Here is a 26,713-nt window from a genome sequence, read left to right as displayed (position 1 = left end):
TATGCAGTGGAATGAACCAACTCAACGTTATGTTTTTGACGTGATGTGTTCTCTTGTGCGTGAGGAATGGGAAGATGATGACTTAGATTCCGTCCCTTCTGATTTAATAAATATTCAGCAGAAATTTGCCACAGGAATGGTGATAGGTTCAGAAGTAGGGAGAGCGATAGAATTAATTTTAGCTTATAGGGATGAGTCCCCTTTTCGGGCGACAAGAGACCCTGATGGTACACCGATAACTAGGAAAAGACGAGGTCAGTATCCGATGAGAGAAGTTCCGCCCATATGGCGCGAAGCAGTTGCCGCTGATGCGAACTTGGGTATTGCAGCTGCTCCAGCACAATTCCAGAGAGTGTGGATACACATTCCTTGGAAACGGGCTGACGTATTAGCAGTAAAACAAGCATTACCAGACCCTCGTAAGAATCCTGCTGGTTATTACAAAGAATTAACGCAGACAGTCCAAGCGTGTATCATGAATTTGGCAGACATTGAAATGCTGTTTGGTAATGTAGTACCACAACCTATATGAGCCAAGATTCGGCAAGAGAACCACCCAGTCGCCTTAGGAGGTGATTGGCCAGCTATCGTAGCGGCAGACGCACAGCAGGTTGGTGGAGCTAAACCTGAACCTCTGATTGCTGACTTACCTGGCAGAATAATTAACCTGATGAAAACGCTGATGCCAGCGTTACGAGTAAATTGGGATAAACTATCAGCATGCAAGCAAAAGAAGGACGAAAGCGTCTCTGACTTCTTCACTAGATTTGAAGAGACCTTTGTAGATCACAGTGGGCAAGATATGAGTACCGAGGGAGGTCAGAGATTGTTTGTTGATAAGTTCGTGTTTAATTTACTACCTGAGCTTAGTAACAAGTTAAAGGATTCTGAAAGTGCATGGGCAGTGTCGACGACAGCACAGATACTTGCAACTGCTCAGTATTACGAGAATAGAGAGAAAGAAGAGAAGGAAAAGTCAGAAAAGAAAACGAAAGATTTAAAAACCAAAGTTCTTTTGCAACAGGCATATCCGCCTCGTTCGAATCAGTCAGATTCACAGCAGCGACCCCAGTTTCAACCGCAGCCACAATTCCAGCAAGGGACGACCCAAAGATTTAATTATAGTTTTCCCCGACAACAGTTAGCATGGAATCAGTGTGCCTATTGTAAAAAGGAGGGTCATTATAAGAATGAGTGTCCAGTACTACACCCACAAACTAGTGGTGTCCCAGCTCAGAGAGGTAATGTTGGATTTATGCAAGCTCCTAGAGGTAGAGGGCGTGGTACGCAACCAGGTAGATCTCCACAGTATCATGTTGAAGATTACTACGATCATAATGAAGAGATTCAAAGAAACGAACAATAGGACAGCCGCAGGCAGAGAGAGGGAGTAGTATCAGTTCCAGTTGATCAGAGTGGACCTTATGTCACAGTAGTTACCTCAGGCGTGGTCGAACCGTTTCTGTTGGATACTGGTGCGGCAAAAAGTTCAATCATGCGTGCGAAACTCCCTGGCGCACCTTTGTCCGGCTTAACGAACACTTCAGTAGGTTTCTCAGGCGCCCCTGTTCACAATCCTATGTCCAGTCCTTTATCTATCTCTGTTGGGCCATGCGAGCTACAAGCACCCCTCATTTTAACTACTGGTTGTAATGAGAATCTGCTTGGTTTAGACCTGTTGAAACGCCTGCATGCGACACTGTACTGTTCTCCTTCGGGAGTACAGCTCACATTAGGCAAAAGAGTCATCTCCCCGATGTACATGTCGATGGACAAGCTCCCACCGGAGTTGCGTTCTCTCCCTGATACTCTTTGGGCAACTGGTCCTAACGATGTAGGCCTCTTGGAAATTCCACCTTACGTGGTAAGTCTAAAAGCGAATGTTAAATTTCCACGAATCCCACAGTATCGGATTTCAAACGAAGGTGAACAAGCACTCTTACTAATTGTAAAAGACTTGATACAGAAAGATGTGATAGAGGAAACTAGAGGAAACGTCTGCAATAGTCCTGTTCTGCCAGTTCTGAAACGTACTGACCCTTCTAAACCACCAATTTACAGATTTGTGATTGACCTCAGAGAAGTTAACAAAATAGTGATTCCACAGTTTCCTGTAGTCCCAGATATCACTGCATTATTGACGTTGATTCCTGCATCGGCATCATGGTTTACGGTGATCGACTTGAAAAATGCATTTTTCAGCATTCCCATAGCAGAAGAAAGTAGAGACATTTTTGGTTTCTCATTAGGAGGACGCAGTTTCAGATTCAAACGCGCTCCACAAGGTTATTGTGAAAGCCCTTCAATTTACAGCCAAGCATTAAAAAGTCAATTAAATGCTCTTTTACTTCCTCATGGTGTTGCTCTGATCCAATACGTAGACGATCTTTTACTGGCTGCTGATGACAAGGAAACTTGCAAAGCAGCTACAATTTCTTTATTGCGTCATTTGTCAGACTTACATCACAAGGTGTCACCTTCTAAACTACAATATTGTTGCCAAGAAGTGACCTATTTAGGTCATCTTTTGTCAAAGGAGGGAAGAAGGTTGACCCCAGAGAGAATCAAAGCAATTTCGCAGATGACTGTACCAAGCACACAAAGAGAAGTGCGTGCGTTTTTGGGTATTACGTCATACTGTAGGCAATGGATCCCAAATTTTTCTCTCATGGCAAAACCGTTGGTAGCCCTGACTGGAAAAGGTGTTCCGAGCCCTTTGCCATGGTCTGATGAATGTCAACAGAGCTTCTCTGACTTACGTGATGCGCTGTGTTCAGCTCCTGTGTTGGGTACTCCTGACTACAGTAAGCCGTTTACACTATATGTCCATGAAAGAGAAGGTTGTGCATTGAGCGTATTAACACAACAATTCGGCGACAAACAACGGCCTTGTGCATATTTTTCATCCACATTAGATCCGGTAGCCAGAGCATTGCCAAGTTGTTTAAGAGCCACGGCAGCAGCCGCAGTGTCTATTCGACAGTCTGCTGGACTAGTCATGAACAACATGTTAGTAGTCATGGTTCCACATGCTGTGGATACACTCATGAATAGAACGAAAACTCAGCACCTCACCAGTGCTAGATTATCAGGCTACGAGCTGACACTTTTGGCAAGTCACATTCAGATCAAGCGATGCAACATATTGAATCCAGCAATGCTGTTGCCGACTGCTCAGGAGTCGAGTGATTCAGAGCCCCATGATTGTTGTTTCAGAACTGAGGAAGAGACAAAAGGTAGAATTGATTTGAAAGATACTCCGTTATCAGACCCAGACGGCACGTTATATGTCGATGGGTCCTGTTTTAAACTACAGAATGGTGATGTGACAGCCGCATATGCAGTTACGACTTTGAGTACGATTGTTGAGACTGCAAGAGTGAGTCAGAATTCTGCCCAAGCAGCAGAATTATTTGCATTGACAAGAGCGTGTGTTTTAGCTGAGGGAAAGAGAGTGAATGTGTTTACTGATAGCCAGTACGCCTTTGGCGTCGCACACAATTTTGGGCGTCTCTGGAGAGAAAGAGGTTTTCTCACGTCCCATGGAACTAAGATCCAACATGGACAATTAGTCAACGATCTATTAGAAACCCTGACCCTACCGAATGAAGTTGCGATTGTGAAGTGCAGTGCACATCGAAAGATTACGGATGATGTTGGCCGAGGGAATGCGTTTGCTGACGAGGTCGCTAAAGAAACGGCCAAGAACATAATGAGCCGAATGTACGCTGCAACGTCTGCAAGATGGATTGCTGAATCAGGAATGTGTGAGAATACAATTGACAGTGTGAAAGCAATCCAAAATGAGGCAACTGAAAATGAGAAGAATGAATGGAAGGAGAAAACGGGTAAAATAGATTCGAGTGGATGTTGGATCGATCTGTCTGAGCAGCAACGTTGGATGTTACCCGATGCGTATGTACTTGCAGTAGTCACGATGGCGCATGGAGCAGCGCACATCAGTTCGAAAGGGATCTGTAAAATGTTAGCTCCAGTATGGAAGAACGATGGAATTACTAAGTGTGCGGAAAGAGTGGTGAAAAACTGCATGGTATGCCTGATGCATAATCCTGGCAAGGGAACCCCAACCCCAACTGGTCATTTTGCTCCCCCTTCTTGTCCCTTTGAAGTGATTCAATTGGACTATATCCACATGGACAGGTGTAACAATCTTAAGTATGTCCTAGTGGTAGTATGTGCCTTTTCAAGATGGATTGAGGCATACCCATTAAAGGATAACACTGCCATGTCCACTGCCAAAATCCTCCTCAAAGAATACTTCCCTAGGTATGGTATGCCACGGATTATTTGGTCAGACAACGGAAGTGAGTTTGTAGGGAAAGTTATGAAGAGTGTGTGTGCAGGTCTAGGAATTGTACAAAAATTCCACAGTGCGAACCATCCACAGTCAGCAGGTTTGGTGGAAGGGTTCAATGGCACCCTGAAGCTGAAGCTTGCGAAAATTCAAGCTTCCACTGGTCTCTCTTGGCCAGACGCACTGCCTCTAGCTTTACTGTCCACCAGAGCGACTGTACATTCTCGAGTAGGGCTTAGCCCATATGAGATTGTGTTCGGCCGCCCTGCTAATGTTTGGGGAGTCCCTAGGCCAAAGGAATTCAGACAGATAGAATACCCAATGTTGATTGATTACCTTCATGATCTGACTGCTAAACTGAGCCTTATTCATCAACAGGTATTCAAATCCTTGCCTAAACTGCCGGAGAGTCCAGGTCATACGTTGAAACCCGGCGACCAGGTTGTAGTGCGAAATTTTGAACGCACTCGAAACCTTCAGCCAAGATTCGTGGGCCCGTTCCAGGTCCTCCTCGTAACCAGAACTGCAGTACGCCTAGCTGGCAGGAAAAATTGGGTGCACGCCAGCCACACGAAGCGTGTCCCTCTCCCACTCCCCTATGACAATTGGGTTAGACAGGGAATTGGTGTATCCGAGACAGAACCTGTTCCTAGGCACATCCCTTTCAGTGATGCAGAGTACCTAACGGACCATCCACGAACTGAAACGCAGAACTTTGACACCTCAGCAGAAACCACTCCTTTGAATCCTGAACCGAGCATTGTACAAAGTGAACACTTGTCGCCTGTGGAATCGAACATTTCTGCACCTGTGGACCAGCTATTTCAAGACCAAACAAGACCTGGAAAATACAGATATAATCTACGTTCTCATGTGATGAACTGATGACATTGCATTATTACATTTCCGTTTGATAACTGTAAAACTGTTTTGATCGTATTTGCATCCCGTACAGTCAGGAAGTTTGCTTTTATTTTTTGCTATCCTCTTGCCTTGCCGTCTGGGTTACCGTAGGGTCGTAACGTGTGCCTTGTTTTAATTTACAGGGAATCAGACATTAGGTTGGTTTCTTCTGTTTGTCTTGGGAACTCCCAGGATAAACAGAGGTAAGTTTTTAACAGGTACAAACCATCCGTTGCGAATGGTTGTAGAAGATGGAGCTTCCTGAATCACGACGGGTTAAAGTCATAAAGGTGCACAAGACAAAATTATATGACATATTGTATAGTAAATGTTTCCTAATGCAATGTGCCCTGACACTTCTGATTGTTTTTATAACTCTGATAGGCGGAATTATTTTTGGTATTCAATTGATCTTTGCACCTGTTATATCTACAGTATCTCCCCATATTTCTGTTTCCCCAACTATTGGTACTATTCACTCTTTCCACCCTTTTCCTGCCCACGAGCAAGCTCGACGCTCTGAGTTTATAAATAACACTTTCATTCAGCTCTTGCACCAACATCAACTAGTGGTTAACACAACAAACTGCTGGGTATGTGGCCTGATACCACATACCATGGACAAGGGCATCCCTTATTTGGTTCTGCCCTTCAGTTATAATGGATCATTCTGGGCATTTCAAACCATGTTCGCCTATGCTCTAGAGACCTACCCTCCACGACCTCCGCGTTCCACCCGGTATAACTCTGCTAATAGAGCCTTGGTAAAAGGAATCACTGATATGGTGAGAGATGTCACTAATACTCCGTACATTCCCAAGGATGAGTTGCGAGTTTACATGGGGTGGAACATTACAGAATATGGCATCACTCTGGGTGAAAACAAACGTAAGAGCTCAACTCCGATCTGGGTCGTACCCCACCAAGGTCAGGTCTGTTTGCAAGGAAATGGGAGGAATCCGAAAGCTCGACTAGGGAAGAGTGACTGTATTGAAACGTACGTGTTCCCGTCACAATCTTCCCCTGCATTCTTAGCCGCTAAGGGTACCTATTTTGTTTGTCAAGACAGAGCATATACATGGCTGCCCGCTGACTTCTCAGGCTCATGTTATATCGCTCAACTGTTACCTCCGACATACACTGCTGCACCGGATTATCACAAAACGAGAGTTGTGAGAGGTGTATTCAGTAAAGAGGATACTGCTGGCCAAGAAGCAGGAGACTTTTTCAAAGGTTTCCTCCAGTTCTGGGGGCCTATGGTCAACAGTAGAAACCTGCATCAACTAACACGAGTAGTTGAATCCACCATTATCGAAACTACAGGTGCCCTTAGTAACCTGACAGCTGAGCTTCAAGCGGATCACCTCATGACATTACAGAACCGTATGGTTCTTGACGTGTTACTTGCAGATCGAGGTGGAGTATGCAAAATGATCCAATCAAGTTGCTGCGTTTTTATCCCAGATAATGCGCCAACAGTATACAAGGCCATCTCTAAGTTACAAAAAATCTCCGACTCCATTCACGTAGAGGAAGGTGACTGGTCACTAATGGGATGGTTCTGGAATCTGTTATCTGCATGGGGGTGGAAGGTTCTAATGGTCATCGGTGTTACGTTAGTATTTTTATTTTTGTGCTGTCTCATTATTCAGTGTGGCCCTGCCTTATGTAGCGTTTGTGTTTCATCGTGCGTAAGGAGACCACCTGTTTTCGGAGATGCATCACGAGATAAAGTAATGCTACAACAACATATCAGTGACCTAATGAACATAGAAATGGACTCTGACATAGAGTGAGTTATTGCCTATGTAAGGGCAAAAGGACGGTCTGAGGTTCTGTAGCGATCCGAACCCGTGAATTCGGTATCATAGTACTGACACGATTTTGGTATCAATGAACCGCAAATGATCCATTATATACATGACAGTGTTTTCGCTGCGCAACTGGCATGAATTCACTGGAAAATAGGGCATTCTATCAGTAAAGCCATGGCACCCATTTTAGTTACGGCATCCATCTTGTTTCTTGCCCTCACATAGTCAATGAACGGACGATGACCCCGGCAAGATCACCTTGTTAAGGACACGTAAACTCGAGCCCGAGAAAGGCTGACGCTGCATGACTCGGCAGAATCAAGCTGCCTCCCTTGCCTGAGGCCAGTCCTGCTATACTGGTTCTCGTGTCCGTTGTCCTGACTGAAAGGCCGAAGACGATTGCCCTGCCCGTTTATGATCCATAAACACCTCTTATCCTACATTTCAATCCTTTGCACCTGGCACTGCTCCTTTCCTTCTGGGCTTTTACAATGGGGAGGTTACGATTTTTATGATGGGGAGGATCAAGTAGAGAATGAAGAACTGACAAGAGAGCCTGATCGAATACCGAAAACCTACAACTAATCATTGTTTGATGTTTATTTATTATCTGTTTGGGATACCGGGTTGGGCATGAGAAATATTCGTGTAATGTTGCCCCAAGACATTTTTCTTGTATTTAAGAAACAACCCACTTAATGCAATTTGAACAGTCTCCTAGATTCTGCCTCTGTGTGGTTCCTATGATTTCTGTATCCCTGCAGTAAATAAACCTTGGTCTTTGACGCCGCCATCGAGAAGCCCGTGTCTCTGTTTGTTTGTGCACCGGGACAGGGGGAACTCAGGGGTCTTCGGGTGTTGTTTCCCTGACACCTCTGGACTCTTAAAAGTCCAGAACCTCAAATTGGCGCCCAACGTGGGGCGACGTCATCCGGTACCGGTCCAAAGCCTGAAAAGTTCGAGAAGTTTCGTGTGAAGATTTCGGAGGGAGGTACCCCGCTTCATCGATCCCTGCATGTCGTAAAAGTGGCCCGACGATCTCTTCCACGAGGGTTCCCGTTCCCAGACGGCTACAGAGGACCGCTGCCTTGACTGTCGCCCTGTCTTGGACCCGAGGTGCAGACCTTAGTACGGCGAGACGAAGACGGGTTCTCCTTGGTGACGTCTTCCACATTTCAGTTAAGTATTAATTGGGTTGTGCTCAGTCTGGTTATTTGGATACGTTTGTTTTGGATTTGTAGATTATCATTGGTTGCTCTTGTTAAGATAATCTTGGTATTTGGTATTGGTTCATTTTGGTAGGCCTAAGTTCTCTGCGCATTTTGGTTGGAATTTGTCTTTGTAGTCATGACTAAGGGTAACAATTGTTTTTTGTCCTGGTTACGTTGCAACGGGGATTCACGGTTGGAGGACTCGTGTTTGGTTCCTCCGATTGGGACTCCTACATATGAGCTCTATTGTAAACATGGTGTGGGTCCTATTACGTATAATGAAGTATGGGTCCGTTATACCAAGAAAGATGGTGTCCTTAGTTGGCCACCGCATGGTAGTTTCGAAACGGAAATTCTAGATAATTTAGAAATGAAGTTGTTTAAGAGAAAAGCCCGGCCGGCGATGTTTGATTCTTTTCGCGTATGGCGCAAAGAAGCCAAACAGAGAGAAATTAGGAAAACAAAGAAAGAACAGAAAGAGAAAGGGTTGACTTTAATGGAGTCTGCTAGGCAGCTGCATGTCAACGAGACCGAGAAAGCAATGGAGATGGCGAGTAGAAAACATAATTTGGCAATTGATAAATGTTACCCTGTATTGCCATCTTGTCCTGCTAAGCCGATAGAGGACCCTGAAAAGGATCCTCTGTTGTCTTATCTGTTGAGTTCACCTCCACCGTATGCACAGGGTATTACAGCACCACAGTTACTACCTGTTGTACAGCCAGCTGCTGGTCAGCATGGAATAGGTGCTCCACTTCCTTTGAATCCAGCTCCTGTCTTTCCCGTGGTCAATGATCCTACGGCACCCCCTCTTCCTGGGTCGCCTATTCCGCCTTTGCCTATCGTTTCGCAAACTGCTTTACCTACTACTCCTACCCTTACTACTTCATCTGCTTCAGCTGCCCTGTCCCCAAGCCCTGTCATTCTGACTCCGCTTTCCGTTCGTCGGAAAATAACCGACTCTGTAACTAATATATTAACCCCTCTTTACAGGTCCTTAATTGGGACCCCCGTTTCTGACTCTATACAGAGACGTAGCCAGCTTCCTGGTCCCGAGGAACGAGAGACGTTAGATTCGACAGCTCTTAGGTGGATGTCGAAAGCTGTGAAGTATGATGCACGAAGAGTATTAGACACATTTATGCAGTGGAATGAACCAACTCAACGTTATGTTTTTGACGTGATGTGTTCTCTTGTGCGTGAGGAATGGGAAGATGATGACTTAGATTCCGTCCCTTCTGATTTAATAAATATTCAGCAGAAATTTGCCACAGGAATGGTGATAGGTTCAGAAGTAGGGAGAGCGATAGAATTAATTTTAGCTTATAGGGATGAGTCCCCTTTTCGGGCGACAAGAGACCCTGATGGTACACCGATAACTAGGAAAAGACGAGGTCAGTATCCGATGAGAGAAGTTCCGCCCATATGGCGCGAAGCAGTTGCCGCTGATGCGAACTTGGGTATTGCAGCTGCTCCAGCACAATTCCAGAGAGTGTGGATACACATTCCTTGGAAACGGGCTGAAGTATTAGCAGTAAAACAAGCATTACCAGACCCTCGTAAGAATCCTGCTGGTTATTACAAAGAATTAACGCAGACAGTCCAAGCGTGTATCATGAATTTGGCAGACATTGAAATGCTGTTTGGTAATGTAGTACCACAACCTATATGAGCCAAGATTCGGCAAGAGAACCACCCAGTCGCCTTAGGAGGTGATTGGCCAGCTATCGTAGCGGCAGACGCACAGCAGGTTGGTGGAGCTAAACCTGAACCTCTGATTGCTGACTTACCTGGCAGAATAATTAACCTGATGAAAACGCTGATGCCAGCGTTACGAGTAAATTGGGATAAACTATCAGCATGCAAGCAAAAGAAGGACGAAAGCGTCTCTGACTTCTTCACTAGATTTGAAGAGACCTTTGTAGATCACAGTGGGCAAGATATGAGTACCGAGGGAGGTCAGAGATTGTTTGTTGATAAGTTCGTGTTTAATTTACTACCTGAGCTTAGTAACAAGTTAAAGGATTCTGAAAGTGCATGGGCAGTGTCGACGACAGCACAGATACTTGCAACTGCTCAGTATTACGAGAATAGAGAGAAAGAAGAGAAGGAAAAGTCAGAAAAGAAAACGAAAGATTTAAAAACCAAAGTTCTTTTGCAACAGGCATATCCGCCTCGTTCGAATCAGTCAGATTCACAGCAGCGACCCCAGTTTCAACCGCAGCCACAATTCCAGCAAGGGACGACCCAAAGATTTAATTATAGTTTTCCCCGACAACAGTTAGCATGGAATCAGTGTGCCTATTGTAAAAAGGAGGGTCATTATAAGAATGAGTGTCCAGTACTACACCCACAAACTAGTGGTGTCCCAGCTCAGAGAGGTAATGTTGGATTTATGCAAGCTCCTAGAGGGAGAGGGCGTGGTACGATGACACCACAGGCTGATCGCCAATCGAATTATTTCGACCAGCGAAATATACAACCTACGCAACCAGGTAGATCTCCACAGTATCATGTTGAAGATTACTACGATCATAATGAAGAGATTCAAAGAAACGAACAATAGGACAGCCGCAGGCAGAGAGAGGGAGTAGTATCAGTTCCAGTTGATCAGAGTGGACCTTATGTCACAGTAGTTACCTCAGGCGTGGTCGAACCGTTTCTGTTGGATACTGGTGCGGCAAAAAGTTCAATCATGCGTGCGAAACTCCCTGGCGCACCTTTGTCCGGCTTAACGAACACTTCAGTAGGTTTCTCAGGCGCCCCTGTTCACAATCCTGTGTCCAGTCCTTTATCTATCTCTGTTGGGCCATGCGAGCTACAAGCACCCCTCATTTTAACTACTGGTTGTAATGAGAATCTGCTTGGTTTAGACCTGTTGAAACGCCTGCATGCGACACTGTACTGTTCTCCTTCGGGAGTACAGCTCACATTAGGCAAAAGAGTCATCTCCCCGATGTACATGTCGATGGACAAGCTCCCACCGGAGTTGCGTTCTCTCCCTGATACTCTTTGGGCAACTGGTCCTAACGATGTAGGCCTCTTGGAAATTCCACCTTACGTGGTAAGTCTAAAAGCGAATGTTAAATTTCCACGAATCCCACAGTATCGGATTTCAAACGAAGGTGAACAAGCACTCTTACTAATTGTAAAAGACTTGATACAGAAAGATGTGATAGAGGAAACTAGAGGAAACGTCTGCAATAGTCCTGTTCTGCCAATTCTGAAACGTACTGACCCTTCTAAACCACCAATTTACAGATTTGTGATTGACCTCAGAGAAGTTAACAAAATAGTGATTCCACAGTTTCCTGTAGTCCCAGATATCACTGCATTATTGACGTTGATTCCTGCATCGGCATCATGGTTTACGGTGATCGACTTGAAAAATGCATTTTTCAGCATTCCCATAGCAGAAGAAAGTAGAGACATTTTTGGTTTCTCATTAGGAGGACGCAGTTTCAGATTCAAACGCGCTCCACAAGGTTATTGTGAAAGCCCTTCAATTTACAGCCAAGCATTAAAAAGTCAATTAAATGCTCTTTTACTTCCTCATGGTGTTGCTCTGATCCAATACGTAGACGATCTTTTACTGGCTGCTGATGACAAGGAAACTTGCAAAGCAGCTACAATTTCTTTATTGCGTCATTTGTCAGACTTACATCACAAGGTGTCACCTTCTAAACTACAATATTGTTGCCAAGAAGTGACCTATTTAGGTCATCTTTTGTCAAAGGAGGGAAGAAGGTTGACCCCAGAGAGAATCAAAGCAATTTCGCAGATGACTGTACCAAGCACACAAAGAGAAGTGCGTGCGTTTTTGGGTATTACGTCATACTGTAGGCAATGGATCCCAAATTTTTCTCTCATGGCAAAACCGTTGGTAGCCCTGACTGGAAAAGGTGTTCCGAGCCCTTTGCCATGGTCTGATGAATGTCAACAGAGCTTCTCTGACTTACGTGATGCGCTGTGTTCAGCTCCTGTGTTGGGTACTCCTGACTACAGTAAGCCGTTTACACTATATGTCCATGAAAGAGAAGGTTGTGCATTGAGCGTATTAACACAACAATTCGGCGACAAACAACGGCCTTGTGCATATTTTTCATCCACATTAGATCCGGTAGCCAGAGCATTGCCAAGTTGTTTAAGAGCCACAGCAGCAGCCGCAGTGTCTATTCGACAGTCTGCTGGACTAGTCATGAACAACATGTTAGTAGTCATGGTTCCACATGCTGTGGATACACTCATGAATAGAACGAAAACTCAGCACCTCACCAGTGCTAGATTATCAGGCTACGAGCTGACACTTTTGGCAAGTCACATTCAGATCAAGCGATGCAACATATTGAATCCAGCAATGCTGTTGCCGACTGCTCAGGAGTCGAGTGATTCAGAGCCCCATGATTGTTGTTTCAGAACTGAGGAAGAGACAAAAGGTAGAATTGATTTGAAAGATACTCCATTATCAGACCCAGACGGCACGTTATATGTCGATGGGTCCTGTTTTAAACTACAGAATGGTGATGTGACGGCCGCATATGCAGTTACGACTTTGAGTACGATTGTTGAGACTGCAAGAGTGAGTCAGAATTCTGCCCAAGCAGCAGAATTAATTGCATTGACAAGAGCGTGTGTTTTAGCTGAGGGAAAGAGAGTGAATGTGTTTACTGATAGCCAGTACGCCTTTGGCGTCGCACACAATTTTGGGCATCTCTGGAGAGAAAGAGGTTTTCTCACGTCCCATGGAACTAAGATCCAGCATGGACAATTAGTCAACGATCTATTAGAAACCCTGACCCTACCGAATGAAGTTGCGATTGTGAAGTGCAGTGCACATCGAAAGATTACGGATGATGTTGGCCGAGGGAATGCGTTTGCTGACGAGGTCGCTAAAGAAACGGCCAAGAACATGATGAGCCGAATGTACGCTGCAACGTCTGCAAGATGGATTGCTGAATCAGGAATGTGTGAGAATACAATTGACAGTGTGAAAGCAATCCAAAATGAGGCAACTGAAAATGAGAAGAATGAATGGAAGGAGAAAACGGGTAAAATAGATTCGAGTGGATGTTGGATCGATCTGTCTGAGCAGCAACGTTGGATGTTACCCGATGCGTATGTACTTGCAGTAGTCACGATGGCGCATGGAGCAGCGCACATCAGTTCGAAAGGGATCTGTAAAATGTTAGCTCCAGTATGGAAGAACGATGGAATTACTAAGTGTGCGGAAAGAGTGGTGAAAAACTGCATGGTATGCCTGATGCATAATCCTGGCAAGGGAACCCCAACCCCAACTGGTCATTTTGCTCCCCCTTCTTGTCCCTTTGAAGTGATTCAATTGGACTATATCCACATGGACAGGTGTAACAATCTTAAGTATGTCCTAGTGGTAGTATGTGCCTTTTCAAGATGGATTGAGGCATACCCATTAAAGGATAACACTGCCATGTCCACTGCCAAAATCCTCCTCAAAGAATACTTCCCTAGGTATGGTATGCCACGGATTGTTTGGTCAGACAACGGAAGTGAGTTTGTAGGGAAAGTTATGAAGAGTGTGTGTGCAGGTCTAGGAATTGTACAAAAATTCCACAGTGCGAACCATCCACAGTCAGCAGGTTTGGTGGAAGGGTACAATGGCACCCTGAAGCTGAAGCTTGCGAAAATTCAAGCTTCCACTGGTCTCTCTTGGCCAGACGCACTGCCTCTAGCTTTACTGTCCACCAGAGCGACTGTACATTCTCGAGTAGGGCTTAGCCCATATGAGATTGTGTTCGGCCGCCCTGCTAATGTTTGGGGAGTCCCTAGGCCAAAGGAATTCAGACAGATAGAATACCCAATGTTGATTGATTACCTTCATGATCTGACTGCTAAACTGAGCCTTATTCATCAACAGGTATTCGAATCCTTGCCTAAACTGCCGGAGAGTCCAGGTCATACGTTGAAACCCGGCGACCAGGTTGTAGTGCGAAATTTTGAACGCACTCGAAACCTTCAGCCAAGATTCGTGGGCCCGTTCCAGGTCCTCCTCGTAACCAGAACTGCAGTACGCCTAGCTGGCAGGAAAAATTGGGTGCACGCCAGCCACACGAAGCGTGTCCCTCTCCCACTCCCCTATGACAATTGGGTTAGACAGGGAATTGGTGTATCCGAGACAGAACCTGTTCCTAGGCACATCCCTTTCAGTGATGCAGAGTACCTAACGGACCATCCACGAACTGAAACGCAGAACTTTGACACCTCAGCAGAAACCACTCCTTTGAATCCTGAACCGAGCATTGTACAAAGTGAACACTTGTCGCCTGTGGAATCGAACATTTCTGCACCTGTGGACCAGCTATTTCAAGACCAAACAAGACCTGGAAAATACAGATATAATCTACGTTCTCATGTGATGAACTGATGACATTGCATTATTACATTTCCGTTTGATAACTGTAAAACTGTTTTGATCGTATTTGCATCCCGTACAGTCAGGAAGTTTGCTTTTATTTTTTGCTATCCTCTTGCCTTGCCGTCTGGGTTACCGTAGGGTCGTAACGTGTGCCTTGTTTTAATTTACAGGGAATCAGACATTAGGTCGGTTTCTTCTGTTTGTCTTGGGAACTCCCAGGATAAACAGAGGTAAGTTTTTAACAGGTACAAACCATCCGTTGCGAATGGTTGTAGAAGATGGAGCTTCCTGAATCACGACGGGTTAAAGTCATAAAGGTGCACAAGACAAAATTATATGACATATTGTATAGTAAATGTTTCCTAATGCAATGTGCCCTGACACTTCTGATTGTTTTTATAACTCTGATAGGCGGAATTATTTTTGGTATTCAATTGATCTTTGCACCTGTTATATCTACATTATCTCCCCATATTTCTGTTTCCCCAACTATTGGTACTATTCACTCTTTCCACCCTTTTCCTGCCCACGAGCAAGCTCGACGCTCTGAGTTTATAAATAACACTTTCATTCAGCTCTTGCACCAACATCAACTAGTGGTTAACACAACAAACTGCTGGGTATGTGGCCTGATACCACATACCATGGACAAGGGCATCCCTTATTTGGTTCTGCCTTTCAGTTATAATGGATCATTCTGGGCATTTCAAACCATGTTCGCCTATGCTCTAGAGACCTACCCTCCATGACCTCCGCGTTCCACCCGGTATAACTCTGCTAATAGAGCCTTGGTAAAAGGAATCACTGATATGGTGAGAGATGTCACTAATACTCTGTACATTCCCAAGGATGAGTTGCGAGTTTACATGGGGTGGAACATTACAGAATATGGCATCACTCTGGGTGAAAACAAACGTAAGAGCTCAACTCCGATCTGGGTCTTACCCCACCAAGGTCAGGTCTGTTTGCAAGGAAATGGGAGGAATCCGAAAGCTCGACTAGGGAAGAGTGACTGTATTGAAACGTACGTGTTCCCGTCACAATCTTCCCCTGCATTCTTAGCCGCTAAGGGTACCTATTTTGTTTGTCAAGACAGAGCATATACATGGCTGCCCGCTGACTTCTCAGGCTCATGTTATATCGCTCAACTGTTACCTCCGACATACACTGCTGCACCGGATTATCACAAAACGAGAGTTGTGAGAGGTGTATTCAGTAAAGAGGATACTGCTGGCCAAGAAGCAGGAGACTTTTTCAAAGGTTTCCTCCCGTTCTGGGGGCCTATGGTCAACAGTAGAAACCTGCGTCAACTAACACGAGTAGTTGAATCCACCATTATCGAAACTACAGGTGCCCTTAGTAACCTGACAGCTGAGCTTCAAGCGGATCGCCTCATGACATTACAGAACCGTATGGTTCTTGACGTGTTACTTGCAGATCGAGGTGGGGTATGCAAAATGATCCAATCAAGTTGCTGCGTTTTTATCCCAGATAATGCGCCAACAGTATACAAGGCCATCTCTAAGTTACACAAAATCTCCGACTCCATTCACGTAGAGGAAGGTGACTGGTCACTAATGGGATGGTTCTGGAATCTGTTATCTGCATGGGGGTGGAAGGTTCTAATGGTCATCGGTGTTACGTTAGTATTTTTATTTTTGTGCTGTCTCATTATTCAGTGTGGCCCTGCCTTATGTAGCGTTTGTGTTTCATCGTGCGTAAGGAGACCACCTGTTTTCGGAGATGCATCACGAGATAAAGTAATGCTACAACAACATATAAGTGACCTAATGAACATAGAAATGGACTCTGACATAGAGTGAGTTATTGCCTATGTAAGGGCAAAAGGACGGTCTGAGGTTCTGTAGCGATCCGAACCTGTGAATTCGGTATCATAGTACTGACACGATTTTGGTATCAATGAACCGCAAATGATCCATTATATACATGACAGTGTTTTCGCTGCGCAACTGGCATGAATTCACTGGAAAATAGGGCATTCTATCAGTAAAGCCATGGCACCCATTTTAGTTACGGCATCCATCTTGTTTCTTGCCCTCACATAGTCAATGAACGGACGATGACCCCGGCAAGATCACCTTGTTAAGGACACGTAAACTCGAGCCCGAGAAAGGCTGACGCTGCATGACTCGGCAGAATCAAGCTGCCTCCCTTGCCTGAGGCCAGTCCTGCTATACTGGTTCTCGTGTCCGTTGTCCTGACTGAAAGGCCGAAGACGATTGCCCTGCCCGTTTATGATCCATAAACACCTCTTATCCTACATTTCAATCCTTTGCACCTGGCACTGCTCCTTTCCTTCTGGGCTTTTACAATGGGGAGGTTACGATTTTTATGATGGGGAGGATCAAGTAGAGAATGAAGAACTGACAAGAGAGCCTGATCGAATACCGGAAACCTACAACTAATCATTGTTTGATGTTTATTTATTATCTGTTTGGGATACCGGGTTAGGCATGAGAAATATTTGTGTAATGTTGCCCCAAGACATTTTTCTTGTATTTAAGAAACAACCCACTTAATGCAATTTGAACAGTCTCCTAGATTCTGCCTCTGTGTGGTTCCTATGATTTCTGTATCCCTGCAGTAAATAAACCTTGGTCTTTGACGCCGCCATCGAGAAGCCCGTGTCTCTGTTTGTTTGTGCACCGGGACAGGGGAACTCAGGGGTCTTCGGGTGTTGTTTCCCTGACACCTCTGGACTCTTAAAAGTCCAGAACCTCAAGGCCAAGAGCTGAGCGTGTACCGGGAACATGCTGCACATTTCTTAACACTTGGATTTTGCTGATAATGCTGATTGCAACTGCCTATTTACAAGGCAAGATGAGTCAAACCATTGCGGGCAGTCATTGGTTTTACACACAGGCTTTAAAATAGAATAATAGATATGGTTAACTGTGACCTCAAAAGATGATAGGCCTTGAAATATGAGCGGAGGTTATTTCTGATCAAATTGTAGAGAAACCGACTAAGATTAGGAAGATTCCTGGACAATGTGAGACCATTGGATTGTGGTCGAGGGCAAGCAGTGACCTTAGATAGGCAACTAAATGTGGACAATGGAAGGGAAAATAAGAAAACTAATGGATTGTGATCCATAACTTAACATCCAGAATGTTGCCCTCTAAGAGATATTTAGTTAAGCCTTGTTACAGGCAGATATATTCAATGATTGAAGTACAGCGTCTCCCATGAAAACAAGGAATCCTTCCTGCCCCAAATTGCACAAGCTTGAGCATGTTAATTAGATCATAAACCACAATATAGTTTCCAAGACGGAAGTTTTTGTTAACAATTTTGCATTAGAATTCCCACAGAGAATTGCATTAAACTGCTACAATAGAGACTTGTGTTTACACTTTAATTGATGCACAAGACTGAACAGCAAAGAATAATTAATGTTAATAAAATTCACAAAATCATTATTAAAAAAATGTAATTCATATATATGTAAATTATGCTGCCCCTTTTTACAGACAGTTTTAATCTGCGCTCTTGCAGTCCACAGCACTTACAGTCACTTTCAGGGACTGCTTAATCCAGATTGACAGCCCACCTTTTGCACACTCGAAGTGAGAAAGGTTATCAGGAGTATAATACGCATACCAATAGCAAGCTAAAATGGGGGGGGGGGTTCCCAAGTTTCCTGAAAAAGGATTATAGCATACATTTTAATCAGGGCTAATCTATCTAGTAAGAGCAACTTGCAATTTATCCCAGCAATGCTCCAGTCATTAGAGCAATTGTGGACAGGATGTTGTTAGTAAAAAGTAACTATCTGGGTCCTGATGGTATGACCCCACAAGTTGCATCAACTACAGGGGAATTTCATTAGTCAGTCATTTGTCATTAAATTAGATAGAGCTTCATATCAGTTACATAGTAGAAAATCGCCCCCACTTACACTGGGTCTGGCAGATGGTCGATACTGGGTCTGGCATGCTAGGTAATAAGCTACAAAAGATGACTTGCAGTGGCAATTTGTAAAAATAACCAAGAGTAAGGGTAATAATGCCCCTTTGTTTAGTGTCCGAGTAGTGAGGAATAGCTAAATGATTTCTCACATATATGGAGTTCCTTAAGTTAGCAACAGCACTTTCACCAGGAAGATCTTAACTGAAGGTGCCCACCAAGCCAACCCTCATGGTGATAAGGATCTGATTACTGTTGATTACATGGAATTCTCTTCTCTGAGACAGACAATGAATTACTTTATGGGTTGGTCGTTTCCCTGTTTCCCCTTGATCTCTTCTGAGTGCAGGAACTTCCACAGAGGCAAATACATATGGGCAAGCAGATACAAAGGGATTTAGCACAATAGCACTATATTCATTCTCCAGGTCCACCCATTTTACTTAAGGCTTTGCCTTAGCACAAAGATCTGTCACAGTCCTGAGGCACGTAAAACAATCAGCATTATTTATATCATCCTGGGGTATGTTACAGAAAGGTTTTAGATCGTTCCGATGAATGTGCGTTGTCCGCAGAAAGACTTCAGGCGTCGATGAAGAAGAACCTGGAGCTGAGGCCACTGTTTGTTAATTAGAAGGTGCAGCCTGCTAGGTTATCAATTGCAGATTCCCAAATGATGTAGATTGCGGAGCTGCAACACTAGAGGGACAGGGAGCAGTCATTTGTGGTTCAATGCGCACTAAGCAAACAATAATAGGTTGCAGTTGGGCTTTCAGGACCATGCTGATCCTATTATAGCATTCTTCTAATAGCCTAAATTGAGTACAACAATGACGAGATGTATCGACCCGCAAGTAGCACACTATTATTATTTGATTCCACCACTTAATGACACTCGAGCTGTCTCTTCGAGACCTGCTGTTATCGGTCTGTGGGCTTTAAGTCCATCGCCTTTCTTTCCATTGCTTCTCATTTGTCTATGTCAGTGTCCTTAAATAATCCTTGCTTGCTAGTGGTCAGTCCTGCCTCTTTCTCCCTCCTTTCTCTCTTCTGTTACTGCCACAGAGCAGAGACTTAGTACTGTCTCATTCCACTAAGGCTCTTTATCTGTTCTTTGGGGGACTATTTTTTTCTTGGTTTCCTGCTCTTTTACTGTTTGTTTGTGTTCAGCTTCAGCTTCCTAGCTGCTTACATTTAAATATAGCATTCTTCCTCCCACTGCCTCTTAATGCCACAGTTGTGTTACTGGCACTGCCACCTTATGACTCATTGCGTGTATTATCTTTAGCCTGTTTTGCAATTTTGAAGGTCACTCGTCAGTTGAGCTTCCTTTGGTAAGACGGTTGGTTGGTTCTAGGCTTTATTTTAAGGGGGATTGGGCTTGTTAACAATTGTGAAGATACTTTATCAGCGTTGCCTCCTTTTCATGAGCGCTGTGCTGGCTTTGTTTTGCTTTCATTGTTGTGTATTTTACCTCCTTCGTCCCCCTTTATCTGCTCTCCCTTCTAACCAGTCATGAGGCTCCAGCTTATTTTGCCAGCGCGATGCACGTCCTGTTGTCGTTATCTTCTGTTCAAAAGCAACTGCTGCTGCTTTTACACATGATCAGCTCCCTGCATTTCAACGCTTACCACTGGCCTGCTCCCCCCCTTTCTCCTCCCCAGAACAGACCTGACGAAAGAACAAGAGGCACCATGGACATGATGCTCCTCCCTGGCCCAACCTGCTTCAGTCCCTGGAGTAAACAAGGTGAGCTAGTGAAGTGGTGGACTGGGCCGTTCTGTCTCATGCTCCTCGGCTTACGCTGCCAGTGCCCGCACTGGCTCTCTGAATAAAAGTGGCTCTTCCCTCCTCCCAGCCCACCTACTTGATGGAAGCAGCAGATCTGCGTGTTTCACAGCAGCTGTGAAACAAACCGTTCTTGTTTGTGAAGCGGTCAATGAGAGCGGATCTGTTTTTCAACTGTCATGTCTGTCTTGCCTCTTACCACTATCTACTTACATACTCTGTCTCTCGTATGCTTTTGTTTGCCTCTCCTTCCCTTCCTGCTTTTGTCTCCAACTACACCCCTGCCCTGCTGTCACAGCCTCTCGAGCCCCACAATCCATTCATGTTTTCATGTAATTTTCTCTTTTTTAAAACGCTATCAGCTTTGCTAATTGTGTGCTTAAACGCCCATTTTGGTTCCCAGCGAAAATAATGCAACATGTCTTTATTGAATTAGGTAGTGCTATGCCTTCCGGCAGCGCAACTGTAGCAGCTAAATAGGTTTTTGGGTTTGTTGCATTTTGATACTTGTTTCAAATCGTGTTGCAATACACCAAAACAAGTGGATGGACGAAAGCAGACGAAAGCAGCTGATGTAGGTAAAAATGCCACCTTGTATGGGTGCTGCTAATTGAAATGTAAGCAGCTGCTTACCGCGAGTCCATGTGATATGTCTTAGGCAAAGGATCGGAATTTTCTAACGTTTCTACAGTTTTATAGGAACTGCTGATTTAAAGTGCCTCCATTTCAGTTTTTGTTTTCACGTTATGTTCACTTTAAGCATTAGTGAGAAATCGTAATTTGTGGTAATAAAGTATTTTGTTTCATTTAGTACCCAGTTTAAAGGAACAATATTTTATGCAGTGTTGTTTTCTATATAGAGTGATTGATTTCTGAAATGTGTGCAAGTGATGGCCACATCCCCATATACTTCTAGACTACGTAATGACCCAGCCAATAACCTACTCTACGGAATGCATCCGTGCGAATTAGCAATGCCTTTAGTCAGAAATACCCACCCCTGCAACCTGGCGCTTCACGTGGGTTGACAAATGAGGGTGGGGTGAGGTGGTATAATTTGGCATGAATTAAGATGGTTTGAAGGCAGCCTTTGGATCAGTTCCCAGGTGCATACCACCATATATCACAGTAACTTTTCTTTTTTTGTGAAATTCATTTGGTGATGTATGCCAAGTGAATCTGGATTTTCTTTACTCTCCAAGCGTTTCTTGGTTTTGCACCACTTCACTTTTTCAGCATACTGCTTGATGTTTAAAAAATGCAACAATATTATCGCATCTGCCCCTGAACTCTTAACTCAAGATGCAAACTTTAATAACAGAAAACGATCTCACTTAAGTTGGATGATTTGAAAAGATGCAGTACCTTATACCCGCCTGACCTGTGCAGTCAGTCAAGCCACTGCCATAAACCCCAGTTGGCTTCAAAACATAAGCTTTTGTGAAGTTTCCTTTGTGGATTAATCTGACTGCAGTGCATTAGTACATTCATTAAGCTGCACAGGTCAGGGGTATAAGGTAACGCATCTTTTCAAACGATATTGGCAAAAATGTCTATTTTGTCAACTCATAAATGTTTCTCGTGGGCTTGGCTTGCAGCCGCGGAAGATGGCTGCTTCCTATTCGAGCTGCGTTAGCAGTCAGTGAGTGAACCCTTACATCCGTTATAATCCAGGTACCATCAGAGCACCCAAGTGGATCGAACGCAACCAGAGAGTGGCGGAGATCGACGGGGGCGAGTTGCGGCTTTGTGGCGGAGCCGTAGGTGCAGAAACGCTGTGCGGAGGTCTGTGCTTGGGAGACATTAAAATGGTGCCCGTCCGTGACCTGTGAGTGGCGGCCACTGCTTCTTCTCCTCACGGCCGGCGGCGAGTAGAAGAGCTGGTGCGGATTTCCCCCGGGGGGGCTCCTCGCGGCATGCTGGCTGTGTAGAGGTCGGCGGAGACGCGCTGATCCGTGCGAAGCCCTGGTGCTGCATGATCCGCATCGTGGCTGCCATCGCCTACGACAGAGGCAGGGAGATCACGCAGATTCCGGGTCTCTCCCGGTGCAGTGTGCTGTGTGGTAGCGGGAGTGGCCGCCATTTTGGTGGCGGCTCCAGCCTGTGGCCCTGCGCTGCCCGGAATAACGAGTGAGTCTGTGGTGGTGCACGACCCCTCCCCCATCGACCATACGGAGGTGAGAGACTCTGTGGCTGCCCCGGGGGTGCGACGCTAAGGCTAGGGGGGCGCGCCAGTGTCCCACACTGCATCAGGAGCTCTGGAGAGAGAGGTGTGCGCTCCCCAGCTACGGGAGGGGGTGAAGTGACTTATGCTGCTCTGATCAGTCTGCTGGGTGCAGGCTTGTCGATCTACCTGCCCGCTAAGACCCATTATTGAACTGCGAACCGGAGCTGCAGCAGTGGGCCCAGCTGCTGCACGGGCCCCTTCCTTGGACCCCGGTATGACGCTTCTGAACTGGCATAAGGTGGGATAGGCCGCAGCATACAGTCTAAAGCAAATACACCTGGTCCTGGCCGTGAACTGGAGGCTCTGGGGAGTAGTCTGCGGCGTGACTCGCATAGTCCCTAGGATCCCTGACAAGGCGCTTTAGGCTGTTGGAACACTGTTATAACACCACTTTCTCTCCATCATGGGCCAGAACAAGTCAGTGGGATCTAGTCAGACCAACCAAATTGATAAATACACCGTTGCCATGGGGGCGAGGGGGGGGTGGCCCGCTGGATGACCCCGAGGACAGCGGCCCGAATCCCTCTTTGAAAGACATCATGAGGGCCATCAGGGATTTCCGGGGGACCCTGGAGCCTAAATTAGACTGTGTGACTGAGGAAGTGAACCTCCTGCGCGCAGTCTTCCGGAAAATGTCCGAGAAGGTCTCTGCGGCTGAGACTGGGATCGGGGGCCTTCAGTCTAAGACCAAAAGGCTGGAAGAGCAAGTCGCCACCTCCATGAAAAACCAAGCAGATATTTATGCGCGGCTGTAGGACAAGAAGAACAAGCTCGACGTAATAATATATGTGCAGTGGGGGTCCCGGAGGGGATGGAAGGGCCGTTAATGGACTGTTTTATAGAGGATCTGGTGCTGAACCATCCGAAGCCCAAATGCCTGTCAAACTTTTTCTCCGTTGAACGGGCTCACAGGGCACTGGGAGGTAGGTCCCATCCTGGAGCTCCTCCCAGTACGATCATCGCCCGCATCCTGAATTTTAGAGATGGGGATGCTATCCTGCAGGCTGCACGTACGCATGGAGATCTTCAGCTGGACAATGCTACTATCGTTTCTTTCCCGACTTCATGCTCCGGGTCCAGCGTCAACGGCGCTCCTTTGATGGATTGAAGACTCAAAATCCTGGATGGAGGAAAGGCGTATTTCTTCGACGTGCCGGAAGAGGTTAGTGATTGGCTAGAGGGTTGTAGAACTGTTGGTCGCAAGGGAGGTCAGCAACGCCGTGGGTCTAGCCGCAATAAAGAGGATGCTGAGATTGAAGAGGGGCTGGATGTTGGTAGCCAGAGACAAGAACAGCGGACAGCTAAGTGATCCTGACGCAGTTCGTTAATTGCTGGGTTCTCTGATTGGCCTTCAGTGAACCTTTCCTATAGGCACCTACATGTGGGATGTGGGCAGTGATGGATGGAAATTTTGGTTTGTCGAGGGCCGGCGGCACTACAATTGTCTCAGACACTCCACACCTTGTGAGCCTTGACTGAAGTTTCTGGGTTTCTGGTATTGGGGAGTCCGGATGGGCTGATACAGGGTGTGCTACTGTAACATTCGCAGTGTGGGTATGTACTATTCGTTAGCAGATATATAATTCTTCCTGCTGAGTTCACGGTTCCTCATAAATGTTTTTTCTAGAATTATGGGGGCAACAGGCACTCTGCATGTTTGAATGGTGGGTGGTTGGGGTCTCACCTAGCAGGCGGCAGGGAGGGGGGAGTTGTTTTTTTTGGTTTGTTTGGTTCTGGAGGGTGGGGAAACATGGGGTGGTTGGGCAGTTTGTTTGAGACCACAATCTTCATCAGTACTCGGGGATTGCTCCGGGGACACGGAAGGGATGAGGGTTTATCCGAAAGTGTTGACATGGTTCTGTGATGATGGGTGATCCAGCTAGGATACAGGTATGGACCTGGAACGTCAATGGGCTGGGTAATAAAATCAAACGCACACTAGTACTACAACATCTAAAAAGGCATGCCCCTGATGTAGTCCTGATCCAAGAATCACACCTGCGGGGGAATATATGTAAAGCCCTAGATCGTTTTGGGTATAAAATGGTAGCTCACTCGGGGTTCACTTCCGGGTCACATGGGGTGGGGATCCTGGCACGCAATACCCTACCCCTGGTTATTTCTGGCACATGGGCGGATGATGCGGGCTGCTTTGTTGCTGTGGTGGGTAGATGGGAGGGGTGCGTATTGGTATTTTGCTCATGTTATATCCCTCCTGGCCTACACTCAATGTGCTTCCCAAAGTTGAGTTTGTTCTTAACAAATCTCCCATCAGGAGTACTCCTTATTGGTGGGGACACAAACGCAGTCATGAATCAGGAATTAGACCGCTCCAACACCCACACGGGTAGACAAGGTGAAAGGGGTCTGGCAGACTTTGTCATGGCTCTGGGACTGTGCGACTTACAAATCTCTTTCTACAAAGGGGGTGTCCAAGGGATAGGTTTAAAGACCAAGACAGTATATAATCCCCAAATCAACATATAATATACAAAAAATACTGTCGGTCTACTGTTCAATATGGCTCAAAAACTAATGCACCAGAGATACAAAAGCTGAACAAACTGGTGTGTGCTCAAAAAGATTGAGTTCCCATCACCCACCAACGGTGGCTTGCTTCATCATCTGGGAACACTGGGAACTATCATGAATACCACGCACATCTGAGCAAGTGGTGGTTAGACAGTTGTCCCCAGAGTGAGTGCGACCTATGGCTGGCACATAACCCCTCACTCAGACAGTACACTTTTCACTCGGCACGACATAGGTCCTTTTCCAGGATTGATCACTGCTTCACCCGCAACGATCAAATAGGGGATTTCAGTGACACTAAACATATGGCACGGGGGATCTCAGCTCACTCCCCCGCTTGTGCAACCCTCATAGTTCCGGTCGTCAACAGGGTAATCTTCCCGACAATAGATCCTTGGAGCCTTCGGGATCCAACAATAGGGCAGAACTGCATGAGGGGTCCAAGCTATACTTCGAGGAGAATCAGGGGTCGGTGGAGTCCCATGTTACGTTGTGGGAGGCCTATAAGAAGGTTCTGTGAGGTTTAGCTCAGTCGCTAATTGGGGCACAGAAAAAGGAGGAGTCTCTCCAGATCCGGCAGCTAGAGCAAGAAATTGAGCAGCTAGAGAGGGATAGTGCAACTGCCTCCTCTGAGGAAGTCCGCCACAGATTGACACTGAAACAAAAAGATCTTAGGGCGCTGGCTGAGGGTGAGGCACTAGCCTATGCGCTGGCCTCCCAACACCGGATTTACAATGTGGGTGTACTGATAAGGCATTGAAATTACTAGCGTAGCTGGAACTCCGCGATAGAGATTGCTCGTGGGTGTCTGGGGTGAGAGATGCAACGGGCTCTCCCTGCTCGACAAACATAGATATAGCAGAGGCCTTTGCGCCACATTTTGAGCGATTGTACTCTCCAGTGTGTACTAGGACCGAAAATGATTGTGCAGAATTCCTGCGCGACTTCCCACTTCCCACGTTATCTGACAACATGAGTTAACAGCTTGAAGTGGACTTAACGGAGGAGGAGATCAGTAATGCTCTTAATTCCCTGCAGTCCAGGAAAGCATCGGGGCCTAACGGGCTTCCCATAGAGATCTATAAAAAACAGGCCACAATCGTAATGGCCCCCTTCCTCCAGATGTTTAATGAAGCGCGCGAGTCCGGGAGGCTTCCCCCTGATCAGAGAGAAGACATGATAGTAGTGATTCATAAAGCAGAGAAGCCGGCAGATCAGTGTGCTTCGTACCGACCGATATCTCTACTGAATGTGGAGGCTAAGGTGCTCGCCAAGGTCCTGGCAGACCGGGTGCTGCCGGTTATTACTTAATTGGTACATGTAGACCAATCTGGGTTTATGCCCCGCAGAAGCACCTGCCATAATCTACGACGCTTCTATGGGGTGACCAAGGATGTAGGGGACACTCAAACGGCATTGATGGCGCTGGACGCCTCAATGGCCTTTGACAGTATCGAATGGCCTTATTTGTTCATGGTACTCCGAGGTTGGGTTTCGGTCCAATCTTCTGTAGTTGGGTGCGGCTCCTTTACGAACGGCCGACTGCCCGGGTGCAGGTCAATGGGGCAGTATCAAGGGCTTTCTCCCTGCGGAGAGGAACCA

This window comes from Triturus cristatus, chromosome 9, assembly GCF_964204655.1.
Source record: "Triturus cristatus chromosome 9, aTriCri1.1, whole genome shotgun sequence".
Lineage (NCBI taxonomy): Eukaryota > Metazoa > Chordata > Amphibia > Caudata > Salamandridae > Triturus > Triturus cristatus.
The sequence above is the reverse complement of the archived record's forward strand: the minus strand, read 5'-3'. Positions refer to the sequence as shown.